Source organism: Bos indicus, chromosome 19 (assembly GCF_029378745.1).
Source record: "Bos indicus isolate NIAB-ARS_2022 breed Sahiwal x Tharparkar chromosome 19, NIAB-ARS_B.indTharparkar_mat_pri_1.0, whole genome shotgun sequence".
Taxonomy (NCBI): Eukaryota; Metazoa; Chordata; class Mammalia; order Artiodactyla; family Bovidae; genus Bos; species Bos indicus.
The window spans coordinates 45,192,086-45,206,826 of NC_091778.1; positions in this window are offsets into that span (position 1 = coordinate 45,192,086).

The window sequence follows — 14,741 nt, forward strand, 5'->3', positions numbered from 1 at the left end:
GGATTAATTCTTGGTAAACTTTGCATTCTCATCAAGGATGGCCAGGCATGAGGTCCATACGGGGCCGAGGAGCCCAGGACTCAGCCATGGCAGAGATACAAGAACACAAACATTGACACACACACAGGTGTACTGCACATATACTAGGAAGATCTCAAGTCTTCTACTGCCCCCTGGGACTGGCCAAGGGACTGTTGAGAACCCACCAGGCCTCTCCTTCCCCTTCGCCAGCCCAGCCTCACAGGAAGAAGCAGGAAGTCAGGGTAGCCCACTCTCCAGCACCAGAGTCACACAGACCTCTCTACGTCTAATGCCTGGAACAGCCCCTGCAGGGAAAACGAAGGCAGGCACTGGGAGGAGGTTCGGAGGGAGGACCACAATCCCAGCAGGAAGGGGCCCATCGACAAAGCTGACTTGGTGAATCTCAGGAGCCCAGCCTTCCCCAGCTGGCATTCTACACTGTCTTGTGCCCGGACGATGTCACGATGGAAAGGGCAACAGGAGGGGGCACAGGCTTAACCAAAACAAAGGTCACAAAGCCAACCAATCCCTGACTCGGTAGCCAGGGAAAGGTGCGCTCAGATTGGGAGATGGGAGTAGGCCGAGAGAAGGGGCTGAATGGCTCCCAGCAGGCACAGGTGTAGGGCAAGGTCAGAAGAGGCTGTGCAGGGTTGGGGCCAAGCTCAGGAATGCAGCAGGTGGGGCTGTTGGTGCCCTGGCAGGGCCCGCGTGGGCAGACAGCTCAGCCCATGCCCACCCCAGGGCTGGCGCCCGGTCCTGCTCACACCCTTTCCCGTGGGCTGGGGAACACAGGTTCAGAATTTCCCACGATTCCCAGCAGCCTGAGTGACCCAGCCCGTCTCCTCAGTGAAAGGAACCTCCACAACAGGGCTCTCAGGAGCGGCAGAGTCTCCACTGGCCAAAAACTAGGTTAAGATCCGCCCTGAGCCCCCATCAGTCCTCAACCCCTGGAGAGAAGAGGAAGGGAGGGGCTCCCAGAACTCCCAGGAGGCTCCGGGCTCTGAAAGGCTGCACTCCGGCCCACCCTACCGCATGTAACAGGACCCCTGGGCCCCCGTCCACCTGCAAAGAGTGTCTGCCAACACTCCCAGGAAGCCTCCCTGGGAAACAAAGCAGCATTCACTTTGATCGTTCATGGGGACAGGCATAGATATTTGACTGGGGGTGGGGGGAAGGGCTGAAGGGGGAAAAGGGGAGCTTAATGGTGAAAACCTGAGCTGTCTGGTCCCTCCTCAGCCGGAGAAACTCACTGCTGACCACTGATATAGGAAGGTCGGGGGCGGGGGGCAGTTGGGGACCAAGAGCTCCGTGGCTCCCTGCACGGGAGCAGTGAGCAGCCTGGCTTCCGTGACATCACAAGCAGGAAGACCCCAGGGTCCTGTCCGCACCCCCTGAGAACTCTTGTCTTCCAGTCAGACCTCTGTCCCACTCCAGGATCCAAACCCACCTCCCACCTCCAGCCAGGGCGGCAGAAAACCAGCTGCATCTCACCCTACAAGTTCATGGCTAAGCCGGGGAAGGAAGGGCAAAACACCCTAGGGTGATACGCCTCACTCCACTCAAGAGGCAATACAATCTCCGGTGGAGGGTGGGAGGAGAAGGGCAGACAAGTGAGGGACAGGCAAGGATGCGCTGCCTCAAAAGCCCCAAGTTCACAATGCAGCCCCACAAGTATTTCATCCCTCAAGGAACCTGAACTCCACCACCACGAGGCAGTTCCCTCTCCCAACACACCAGCTCCAGCCCTGCTCAAGACAGGCCCAAGTCTTGAGCACTGAGGCCGGCCAGGGACCCCTCCCCTCCCAGGTGAGCTGTCCAGACCAAATCCTGTGAGACTACTCCCAGTCTGAGATGTGCCCCCAAAGTCTTCATCAGAAAGCCAGGAGCCCAAACATCCCATCCTAAGGCACAAAGGAACTCTCATCTTGACCCCTCCTGACCAGGGCCCTGGTTGATCACTTTCTCCAGCCTGGAGCCTTCCCACAAGCTGGCCCACCAGAAGCCTGGAGGCTGATCAGAGCCAGGAGGGGTGGCTGACTTGGATGTCAGGGCCCAAACTAAAGGAGGGGGGAGGGCGACAGGGGAGGAAAAAAGGCACCAGGCTGACAAATTCATTTTTGCAATCGGCCCATTTCTGTTTGTCTGCTCAGACGCAGCTCCAGGCATCTGCACAAGCCAGATGGAGGGAGGCTGCTATTTCTAGAAAAAAAAGATGGGGGGTGGTGAGAGGGGAGGGAGGGATGAGGCAGAGGGCAGAAGACCGGGTCTGTTTGCCCTAAAACCTCAGGCAGGAGGATACCCCCTCACCAGCAGTACCAGACAGGGTCCCCATTCAAGAAAAGGCTGGGGCTGGGGCTGGGGTGAGGTGGGGTGGGGGAGAAGAAAGGCAGAGAAAGTTTAATTAGCCAAAGTCGGCTACAATAGGCCTCCTCACGGGCTGCATCAGGTTTTCATTCATGAGCAAGCGACAGTGCTCCAAAAATGCCAAGAACCGCCCCCCCTCGCCGTCTCCCCCCCACCCCCCACCAAGAGGAGTGCGTCCTCTAGCAGGCTGGCTGAGCCTGATGCCGTGTTCCAGACATCCCTCCTCAAAGGGATGTGAGTAGGAAGAATTAATTATTAAAGAGCAGCTGGTACTTCAGCACCAACTGCACTCCCCCCAGCTCCTATAGCTGTTGCCCCCCTCCTCCCTGCAGAAACACAAACTACCCGTGCCCCCCCCAACATCCCCAGGCCCCATTTCTAAACACACAGCTAACATGCCACCCCTAGGGAAGGGAAAGCAAACCTTTGTCTCTGCAGCTACTTAGAGTGGGTGGGGCATGTGATACTGCCAGCCACCCCCCCACCCCCACCCCGTTACTCCATCCAGCCACAGAGGAGGGTATACTGGGAAGGGGAGGCTGGCACAGAGCTCATGTGCCCTCCATCCTTGCCCCCAAGTAAACTGCACCCTGTATCTGCTCTCCGGCCCCACACAAGCATACCTTCCCAGGACAGAGTGGAGATGCTGGGGACCCAGTCCTCTAACTTAGAGACCCCCCGCCTGCCTTGTCTGGACACAGCCCACAATCAAGTCCAAGGGGAGAAAAGCAAAGGGAGGTTTCAAGAGAAGGGGCAGAAGGCAAACCAAGAGCTCCCCAAGCTTTGTGTTTAGGACGAAGAGGAAGGAGGGAAGACTGAAATGAAAAAGCAGGCAGCCCCCAACATGGCTCACCCACCATGCCCAGCCCAGCCCAGCGTCTCAACAGCCAGCACAGGCTGAGGAACTCTGGTGCCTAGAACTCAAACGGAGGACCCTTCCTGCCTACATCCTCTAAACCTGAAGAGGCCCAAGGCAGGACCCATCTCCAGGCTCCAGTTCTCCAAAGCAAACCGGTCAGGGGTCCTTTTGGCTAAGACTCCTGGATCTCTCATCCCCTGCCTCCTTTTGTTCCTATGGTCTGACTCCATCCTTCCCTCCCAGTTGGACCTGGAACCCAGTTACCACCAAACCCACTTATCCCAACCGCCGAAGCTACTTCCAGGCCCCAGAAGCACAGTGGTCACTGTCAGAGCGGTGGGTCTCTTGAGCACCCCAAAGCAGCTGCAGCTGCCACCCTTCCTCTTTAGGGATACACCTCACCTCAGAAGGCCAACGGGGGAGTATCAGGTGGTCACCTCCTCCCCAAAATGCGGCACTCCCACCTTCCCCTCTTCTCCCCCACCAACCAGCCTCCCAGATTAATTACTTATTACCCAGCCAGTTCTCATCTCCCCCAGGACCCCAGAGAAGGGTGGGGTAAGGAAGCAGCTCCCCCCAAGTTAAAAGGCACGGGCAGCGCCCCCTCCCTCTGTGAGACACAGACCCAGGATGAAAAATGGGGGGCATCCACCCCAGACAAGAAGTGTGTGGGGGGGGGAGGCGGGTAGCTTTCATCTCCTAGCTCTCTCTCTGGCTCCAGGGTGTCAGACGGGAGAAGAGGGTGGGAACAAACGCAGTAACGCCTCACTAGGGAGGGGGTGCGAATAATGGGAGAGAGAAGTAAGGTGGGCCCACCGGCCCCCTCCTCGGGCATGTAAGTCAAGGACACAAAATCAAGGATGCGTTCCGAGGTATGGGTAGAAGCTCTGTGGGGTGGGGGCGCCCCTCACCTCAGAGTACCAAGAAAGGCTGTCCAAGAAGGGTCTGCAAAGAATTCGGGTGCAGGGCTCAAATCGCTCTGCAACGCACAGCGCGCCGCCCGGGAGAGGGCAAATCAGACAGCCCCGGCCGGTCTCCCGGCCATTTGGGGGTGTGGGTCGCGGGAAGACGGGCCCCTCCCTTACCTGTAGGGAAGGCGCCCCTGCCTGGGAGGGGCAGGGAGGGGCGCGGGTAGTAACCCCGAGGCCCGGCTCCCGGGCTGGCGATGCTCCCGGGGGGCGCCGCCTGGCACCCGGGCGCCGGGAGGAAGGAAGAGGGGCGCGGAGCTCGGCGCGCGCTCGGGGAGCCCGCGGGCAGCGACGGCAGGAGGAGGGGGCGCTGTGTCGCGTCCGGGGAGCCTGGGGGAGATGGGATCGGGGCCGGTGCGGCGCGCTCACCCCCTGCGGCTCGAGCTCCGGCTTCGCGGGCGGCGGCGGCAGCAGCGGCGGCGGCAGCAGCGGCAGCACCTCCTCGACGGCTCCTCCATCTTTGCGGCGGCTCCTCCGGCTCCGCTCGCCGCCGCCACCAACAACAACATTCGGAGACGTCACTCCCGTCACGTGACCCTGCCCAGTGCTAAAAATAGACCCAGACCCCCCCCCCCCCCCCTCAACTTCAGCCGCCACCAACCCCTCCCCTCTTTCTTGGCCCTCCCCGCCGGGCGGGGCCACCAACGCCACCGTGACAGCTTCTTAAAGGGCCAGTACCCGCAAAGGGTTGGGCTGGGGAGGGGGAGGAAGGCAAGGGATCCGAGCCCTGTGAGCAATGTTGGAAGGAGCGTTGCGGGCTTACGGGTTTGGTTCCTGGGGGCTCGGCCCTTGGGATGCACGATTTTCCTCCCTGCGCTTCCTCCACTTCCTTTTCAGACCATGGATGGTGCAATCATTGCCTGCTTAAGCTTCTCCCTAACACGCCCTCCCGCGGTGGGGGAGGGGACCTGGGGATGGATTCCTAGGGGCTGGGAGGGCCTTGGAGGCCCCAGCTAGGGGGCCATGCTGGGGGTGGATGTCTGGGACAAGCCTCGAACCCGCCAGCTCCGACCGCACACACTAAATCTGTGTCAAGCCAAAAAAAAAAAAAAAAAGACTGGGAAAGGCCAGGACAGGGTTGTAACAGTCCAAGGCCTTCAAAAGGAAGACTTCCGGTCCCTAGCTTCGGTGCCATCCTCTTCTACAACTCAGTAACTCACTAATTCCACTAACTAAAATGTATCCTAAGGAAATAACATTGCTGTGCTCAAAAATGAGTACGGAAGGAAAGAGATTGCTTCTAATGATGTGAAAAGTTGGAAACAACCTAACTATCCATCAGGAGAGGATTAGCAAATAAACTAGGGCGCATCCACTCAGTGGAATCCCATCCAGATCCAGACATTTAAAATGATACAAATCTGTATAGACCTTAAAAGATGCTCAAGATACGTGGTTTTCTTGAAAATCAGGAAACAAGTACTACAGAATTGTTCCATTATTTTTTTGTCCCTCCCTCTTCCATTATTATAAACAACAAACTACATACTACATCCATATGTCTGAATATGAATGTGTATTAATAAGCCTATAAGAATTTATGCCAAAATATTTACCTTTGCTTTCCTGTTTTATCTTTTTCTGTATATCTGAAATTTTGCAACTATCATGTATCATTTATCTGATCGGAAAAAGTGAATATATAAATGTTTCTATAATAAATAATAAAAGGTTCTTCCTACAAAGTAGCTCATGAATAAGTCTCACCCATCTTCATCCCCACCCCTTTTTTGAAGTCAAATCATCTCTCATTTGAGATATTCTAGCCGCCGCCCTGGCCAGTCCACTCGCTGCATCATCCCAGCCATCTCCCACAGCCAGAATGACCTTTTCAGAACACAAATTTAATCAAGGGAGGGCTTAAAAGCTGTCCATTTTTGTCACTAAAATCTGTATCTGGCCCAGAAAACTGGCTTTCAAACTTTAGGGTACTCACAAATTACCTAAAGAACATGTTCAAAATGCTGACTCCTGAACCCTAGTCACAGTGTTTGTTTTTCAGTGGGGATGGGCCTAGAATCTTCATTTTTAATAATTTTGCTGCAGCTGGTCCTCTCCTCATATTTGAAAAAGAAAAAAAAAAAAAAAAACAGCCTAGAAATTTCTACATGGATCTGGTCCCACCTCACCTCTCTTCCTTTAGCTCTCTGTACTTCAGCCGTTGTGGCTTTCTCTCACAGCTTGAAAAGCTAGTCTCTTGTTCCTTAGGACCTTTGCACAGGGTGGTCAGTTTTTTCTCTTTCTGAAATGCTCCCCTCCCCTCTTCTTGGCCTAGCTAACTCTTATTCATCCATAGCGCTCAATTAAATATCACTTCCTTAAGACCCCATGCTTTCACTGCCAAGGGCCTGGGTTCAATCCCTGGATGGGGAACAAAGATCCCACAAGCTGCATGGGCATGGTCCAAAAATATATATATATATAAAAAACTTCCTGTAAGAGGCCTTCTTTGGTCCTTTTAAGTTGGATCCTCTTGTTATGTTAAGGTTGCATGCCTTCATTGACCCTGATAACAATTTGTAAATATACATCTATTTATAGCGCTTTTGGATTAGTGTCCATCTCTTCCTCTGAGGAGTATTAAATGATTAAGCAAAGGTGAGCAGTTTTTTTTTTTTTTTTTAAGATAACTTATTTTTTGAAATATTTATTTATTTGGCTGCGTTGAGTCTTAGTTGCTGCTCACAAGCTCTTTGTTGTGTCATATGGATCTTTCCTTGCATCAGGCAGGCTTAGTTGCTCTGCAGTTTGTGGGATCTTAGGTCTCCAACCAAGGATGGAACCAATATCTCCTGCATTGCAAGGCAGATTCTTAACCACTGAACAACCACCACCGAAGTCCTAAAGAAAAACAGTTTTTGACTGTGGACTCTGAGCAGAAAGGCCACCTCAAAAAGTCATTCCATGTCACTCCAAGACAGGGGTCTTCTTGTGTCTGTCCTATAATGATGGTGCCATTTGCTGTCATTCTTGTTTTTTTCCTAGCCAAGCCACACGACATGTGGGACCTTTGATCTCTCACCAGGGATCAGACCCATGCCCCCTGTGTTGAAAGAAGGAGTCTTAACCACTGGACTGCTAGGGAAGTCCTCCATTTGCTGTGATTCTTATGCAATCTATGACATCTCTTGGGTGGTTAGGTTAGGTTGAAGTTTTGCTTTTTCACTGCTTATGTTTTGCCTCCCCAAGCAGAGTAGGAGTTGCCTGGAAAAAACACTAAGATCATATATATTTTTTTGCCTTTCTAGCACCTAGCACTCCACCTGACACATAGCAGATACAGGTTCAGGGACATTGAAGACTCTAGAATTTTTCTCTCAGGATCTCAGAAGATGGGGAAAAATCTTCCCATCAGGTACAATAGATGTCAATATATGTCTTATGGCCAAGCCCTTCCCATTCCACAGATGAAGGGACTGAGAATCTTGCCCAGAGTCACAGAATTCATGCAAGCAAGAACTCGGATTCAAACTCAGATCTCTCTGGCTATAGCCCAGATACTAGGGAAAGGACCTGGGGTAACTGGACTCCCAAGTTCAACACTCTAGCCCCAATCTCTGGAGGTTTCTGAGATGAACACCTTGTCCCTGCCATAGCCAAATGCCCCAGAAGTTAGAAAAATTCACCACATCTGGCCCTGATGAGTCCAGATTTTTTCTTATCTGGTAAATGGGATGGAATATCAGACCACCTGATCTGCCTCTTGAGAAATTTGTATGCAGGTCAGGAAGCAACACTTAGAACTGGACATGGAACAACAGACTGGTTCCAAATAGGAAAAGGAGTACGTCAAGGCTGTATATTGTCACCCTGTTTATTTAACTTATATGCAGAGTACATCATGAGAAACGCTGGACTGGAAGAAGCACAAGCTGGAATCAAGATTGCCGGGAGAAATATCAATAACCTCAGATATGCAGATGACACCACCCTTATGGCAGAAAGTGAAGAGGAACTCAAAAGCTTCTTGATAAAAGTGAAAGAGGAGAGTGAAAAAGTTGGCTTAAATGGCTTCAGAAAATGAAGATCATGGCATCCGGTCCCACCACTTCATGGGAAATAGATGGGGAAACAGTGGAAACAGTGTCAGACTTTATTTTTTTGGGCTCCAAAATCACTGCAGATGGTGACTGCAGCCATGAAATTAAGAGACACTTACTCCTTGGAAGGAAAGTTATGACCAACCTAGATAGCATATTCAAAAGCTGAGACATTACTTTGCCAACAAAGGTTCGTCTAGTCAAGGCTATGGTTTTTCCTGTGGTCATGTATGGATGTGAGAGTTGGACTGTGAAGAAGGCTGAGTGCCGAAGAATTGATGCTTTTGAACTGTGGTGTTGTAGAAGACTCTTGAGAGTCCCTTGGACTGCAAGGAGATCCAACCAGTCCATTCTGAAGGAGATCAGCCCTGGGATTTCTTTGGAAGGAATGATGCTAAAGCTGAAACTCCAGTACTTTGGCCACCTCATGGGAAGAGTTGACTCATTGGAAAAGACTCTGATGCTGGGAGGGATTGGGGCAGGAGGAGAAGAGGACGACAGAGGATGAGATGGCTGGATGACATCACTGACTCGATGGACGTGAGTCTGGGTGAACTCCGGGAGTTGGTGATGGACAGGAAGGCCTGGCATGCTGCGATTCATGGGGTCGCAAAGAGTCGGACACGACTGAGCGACTGAACTGAACTGAACTGAGCTGAAGTGGGATTAAATATTTCCCCATGAATTCTTCTTATGTTTCTTGAGTATAAACAGAAAGTGCTGGAGATATAGAAATGAAACTACCTTTAAGGATCTTAGAGGTCTCTCACAGAGAATAAAACTATCTTTTGTTATGAGTCCCTGTGCTGTGCTGTGCTTAGTCGCTCAGTCATGTCCGTCTCTTTGTGACTCCATGTATTGTAGCCCACCAGGCTCCTCTGTCCACGGGGATTCTCCAGGCAAGAATACTGGAGTGGATTGCCATGCCCTCATCCAGGGAATCTTCCCAACCCAGGTCTCCCATATTGCAGGTGGATTCTTTACGGTCTGAGCCACCAGTGAAAGTGAAAGTGTTAGTCAAGTCTGCTCTTTCTGACCCCATGGACTGTAGCCTGCCAGGCTCCTCTGTCCATAGGATTTCCCAGGCAAGATTTCCCAGGCAAGACATCTCCTCCAGGGGATCTTCCCCACCCAGAAATCAAATCCAGATCTCCTGCATTGCAGACAGATCCTTTACCAGCTGAGCTACCAGGGAAGCCCTAGGAGTTCCTAAGGTGAGCCATTGCCAGGACCATTCACCATGGAAATGGGAATTACAAGGTTGTCTCCTTAACCAGTGCCTCAGATTCCCCATGTAGAATGATGAGGCAGAAGAGATCAACTAGTTGACTGGAAAACTTCTGACCCTGGGACCCAGTAGTGAATTTGGATTCTTGGTAGAAGGACATTAATCTTGGAGAAGAGCCAGGTGTTTAACCTATAACCTGACGGGTTGGCAGCACCATTGGACTTTGAGAAGGAGGCATCAGGGCTGGGAAGAGGAATGAGGACTGGTGAGCAACACTGCCAAGGGCTCTGGGAGCTCCTACTCCTGTTGGAAGTCACCAGAAATGTCCTGGCCAGTTCTTGGAGCAAGACAGAGGGCAGCCTTCCTCCCTAATCAGTGGATGCTGTGGAACTCACAGATACCCCCATCTCCTCCACCCTCTCTCACTCACCCAGCATCTAAAGTCAGCATTGCCTGGGGACTTCCCTGGTGATCCAGTGACTAAGACTCTATGCTCCCAGGGCAGGGGGCCCAGGTTCCATCCCTGGTCAGGGAACTAGATCCCACATGCCACAACTGAATGCTGCCAATTCCTCATGCCACAACTAAAGATCAAAGATTCCAAGTCACACAACTAAGATCTGGTCCGGCCAAATAAATATTTTTTTTAATTAATAAATAAAGTTAGTATTGTTTGGCGGAACAGATGAGGCACCCAGTACCAATGTGCCCTCACCTGAAACTCTCACCCAGATCCGTGGATAGAATTCTAGAGGCTCTGGGGCAACCCTTGTAGAGTATTCCAGCCTACAATTCTGGTCTCCAGTGGAGCAACACTTTAGGTGGCCCTGCTGGCCTCCAAAGACTGCCTGGTGGGGAAATAGTCACCACAGCTGTGCCTAAATACAGCATCAAGTGGAAAATAATACAGAACAAGGAAGAACTAAGTGGATAAACTCATGCAACACACATTTACTAGATATTTATCACAGGAAATAGGCATTCTTTAACACTTTTGTCAATTACCAAGGGCAACTTGTTCATAGAAACATGTTGTTTTTAGTTCATTCAGTAAGAATTTATTGACCTCATTGAAAAATCATGAGGTCAGCACAATACTAGTTACTTTGGGGATGGCAAAAAATAAGAAAACAGGATGGGAGACAAGAAAACCTGGGACCTAGGATCATTCAGGGCTTTCCTGGTAGCTCAGCTGGTAAAGAATCCACCTGCAATGGCAGGAGATCCTGGTTCAATTCCTGGGTCAGAAAGATCCCCTGGAGGAGGGTATGGCAACGCTCTCCAGTATTCTTGCCTGGAAAATCCCCAGGGACAGAGGGCAGTAGTCCATGGGGTTTGAAAAGAATCAGACAGAACTGAGTGATTAAGCACAGCACAGCACAGCACAGGATCACTCCATCCCGGTGTGCTATTGGGTAAGTCCCTCTAGGCTTTGGTGTCCTTATCTGGGAGACAGGACTGGACTGCTGTTTTCTGTGGTCCCTTTCAGCTCTGACCCTCTGAAAATCCCAAATTAGATGTGATGACGGCATCCAGAGTAGTGCTGGGCTTCAGAGTTTAGGCTGGATCTTCATTCCTTCAGGATGCTTTAAGGTTCAGTCCTGCCCATGGGTGATTTACAATATGCCCAAGAGCCAAGGGGCTTCCCAGGTGGCGCAGTGGTAAAGAATCCGCCTGCCAATGCAGGAGATGCGAGAGACGTGGGTTCAGTCCCTGCGTCAGAAAGATTCCCTGGAGTAAGAAATGGCAACCCACTCCAGTATTCTTACCTGGACAAGTCCATGGACAGAGGAGCCTGGCAGGCTACAGTCCATGGGGTTGCTAAGACTTGGATATGACAGAGCGACTGAGCAAACACACAAGAGCTAAAAATGAGTTTATTTCAGGGCAAACAATTCATGTGCCCCAAGACACAAAGCAAAAGGCATGTCACAGAGAACTGTAACGCAAACTGCCCTCAGGATGCCTAAGTATGGCCCAGGTCTCCCAGTGTGACCCTGGACAAATCCCTTCATCTCTGTGAGCCTCTATTTCTTGTAGGATGAGAGTGTTGGACTAGATGTCCTTCCTTCCAGCTGGAGACATTTTTGGAGGGTCCAACAGGTGAGGTTGAGAAGGATAGGTGGAAAAACCACTTTTTCTCCCCTCTCTCTCCTGCTGTCTTCCCAGGGCCCTCTCCTCCAGATTTGGGGCAAAAAGAAACCAATTTCAGGCCAGCATCCAGGTTATAATCATGCTTGACTAGCTGAGATGTTTGGGGGAAGAGCAACAGACAGGGGCCTAGGTAAGCTGCTACCCCTCTGGACCTCAGTTTGCTCATCTGTAAAATAATATGATTCAATGGATGATGTCTAAGGATTTTTCCAGCTCTGTGAGCTAAGGATTCTAGAGCTGGAGCTTAACAAAAGCAAAAACAAAACAAGTGTGTGTGGTGGTGGGAACTTGCCTGGTGGTCCAGTAGTTAAAACTTCACCTTCCAATGCAGGGGGTGCAGGTTCAATCCCTGGTGGGGGAGCTAGGATCCCACATGCCTCTTGGCCCGAAAACATCAAAACAGAAGCAATATTGTAACATATTCAACAAAAGACTTAAAAATAAAACAAAAAATAAGTGGGCCCTGGAAGGAGATGCAGGGCCCAGTCATGCCTCACTTGAGAGTCTTACCTGGTGTTTGACACCTTCTGTCCCTTCCCAGGCCTCCCACCTCCTGCCTTCCTGGCCCAGAGACTGGAAGCAGGTGACTGTCTCTTCACTCAGCAATGACCAAGCCTTGAGAAAGCCACCATGGTGGCTCCTAGAAGGAGCTATGAATTTGTTTAAAAATAGAGACTGTTCTGGGTGCAGCTATCACCACTTGTCATGGTACCTTTACTACATATGTTACCTAGAGACAAAGCTGAAAAAAGCTGCCAGTATACGGACCAAGAGCTTCCCACAGCAGCTAAAGGACAGCAAGTGACCAGGAGGCCTGGAACAGAGGTGAGACCTTACGATAAAATTTCTCAGCCCGACTCCCCAAGCTAGGGACCCAGAGTGAGGCGTCTCACTGAGGCTTCTTACCCTGCTAGCAGCAAGACAACGAGCAGGAGGTTGCTCCAGGGGGCTGTAGCTGAAAAGGAAACCTACCCTCTCCTCCACTGCCCTGCTGGGAGCTGGAAGTGAGGCCCAGATTTCCTGAACTGTACGGGGTTCCTGCCTGCCCGCTCAGGATTCAAGGCCACGTGAACAGTGCTAGGGCAGCTCTGGCCAGTCACATCCTGGACGTCCACAGTCCCTCTAGAGTATCGTCTCTGGGCGGGGCATGCACACCAGGGAGGGGATGGAGGGTACAAACATGCCTGCCCTCTGGGAGCGTATGAGCCTATGGAGACAACAGAGCCCCAAGAAGCAGAATGAAGCAGTGGTAAAGAAGGGAGCCTGGGAGACACAAGCCAACTCGGCCTATAGAAGCTCAGGCCAACCATTTGCCCTCTCTAAGCCTCAGTTTCCCTCTGTATCGGGAGGACTGGACTCTTTGATGCTGGGAGACCCTCTTGGCCCTGAGGTCATGAGACAACAGAGAACAAGACACATGGAGGGGTCTGGGCCCAGCCACTTGGCTTCCCTGGCCCAGTTGGCTTCCCTCCAGCAAGTCATCTACAGTTGACATACATTTTGCCCCCTTTCTGCATAAACATGTATTGAGAGACTTCCTTTTGGAAGGTTCTGTCACATATATTACCATTCTCACCACAATTCTACAACGTAGATGCTATGTATTCCATCTTATAAATAAGGAGACAGAGGCCCAGTGATGTTAAGCAATCAGTAAATGGCAAGACCAGGGCAGAGGGAACTTCCTTGGTGGTCCCATGGCTAAGACTCTGTGCTCCCAATGCAGGGGGCTTGTGTTCAATCCTTGGTCAGGGAACTAGATCCCACATGCCACAACTAAAGATCTTGAATGCCGCAAGGATCAAAGATCCTGCGTGCCTCAACTAAGACTCAGCAGCCAAATAAATAAGTAAAATTCTAAAAAAAAAAAAAAAAAAGACCAGGGTAGGACCCATGCTATCTGGTGCGGTGCCAGATGAGGTCTCCCCAGGTTTGAGGGGTCTCTTCTGTATAGGCAAAGACATCTGTGTCCTCTTTCTCCTGGGAACTCCTTGTGGACCCAGACACCCCAACAGGAAGGGCTTGAGTTACGTGTCTGGAAGGCACATTCCATCATCTTTAAGCAATAGGGGCTCTCTGGCATATCCATTGAGGATTCATCCCGTCCATCAGACAGAGCAGCAGACTAGACTTTACCCACCCCACTTGACTTCATCCTGCCAACTCCTCAAGATGAGTGTTGTTGCTATTGTTATTATCATCATCCCCACTTTAAAGATGAAGGATCTGAGGCCAAGGAGACTTAAGGAACTTGCCCAAAGCCACAGACTCGGTAAGTTAAGATACAGGGATCTGACCCCAGGTTATTAGAGCCCAGAGCACGATTAGTTTAACCACTGGACCCAAGCCCACTGAAAGAGTAAAGATCTAGACCTAGATTGAGGCTCTGCCACTGAACCAGCTATGTGAACTTGGAAATTCATTTGATACTTTATCTCTTAGAATTTCCTCACCCATAATAAAGGACAGTAACCTTTGCCACTCTGGGTTGCCAGAGCAGGACATGAGGGTACTTGTGTGAAGAGCCAGCACAGGACATGGCAAAGGGTAAACCCAACCCTCATCTCCTGCCTTGAAGTTATCACCCCTTGGTTTGAGCCAGCTGAAATGCCACTGTCACTCCCACCCCCTGAGCAAGGAGCTCACCTTCTACACCAGAAATGACCACTGCCCCACACTTTCTCACCTTGCTGTTTGCAGATCCTGGGTTCCCATCCCACTGTCCCAGACATTGTAGAATTGCTCTAGGGGGGGGTAGGGGTGCAAGCCCAGATGCCCCAGAGATGCTATAGGAACAAGGCTTCCAGACTAGGGTTGCCAGAATTAGGAAAAAAAGAAAAGAAAGACTGCACAGTTAAATTTACATTTCAGATAAACAAGGAATAATTTTGTGTACTTATATAAAGAGTTCATGCCTTTCAGTTCAGTTGTCACTCAGTTGTGTCCAACTCTTTGCGACCCCATGAACTGCAGCACGCCAGGCCTCACTGTCCATCACCAACTCCTGGAGTCCACCCAAACCCATGTCCATTGAGTTGGTGATGACATCCAACCATCTCATCCTCTGTCATCCCCTTCTCCTGCCCTCAATCTTTCTCAACATCAGG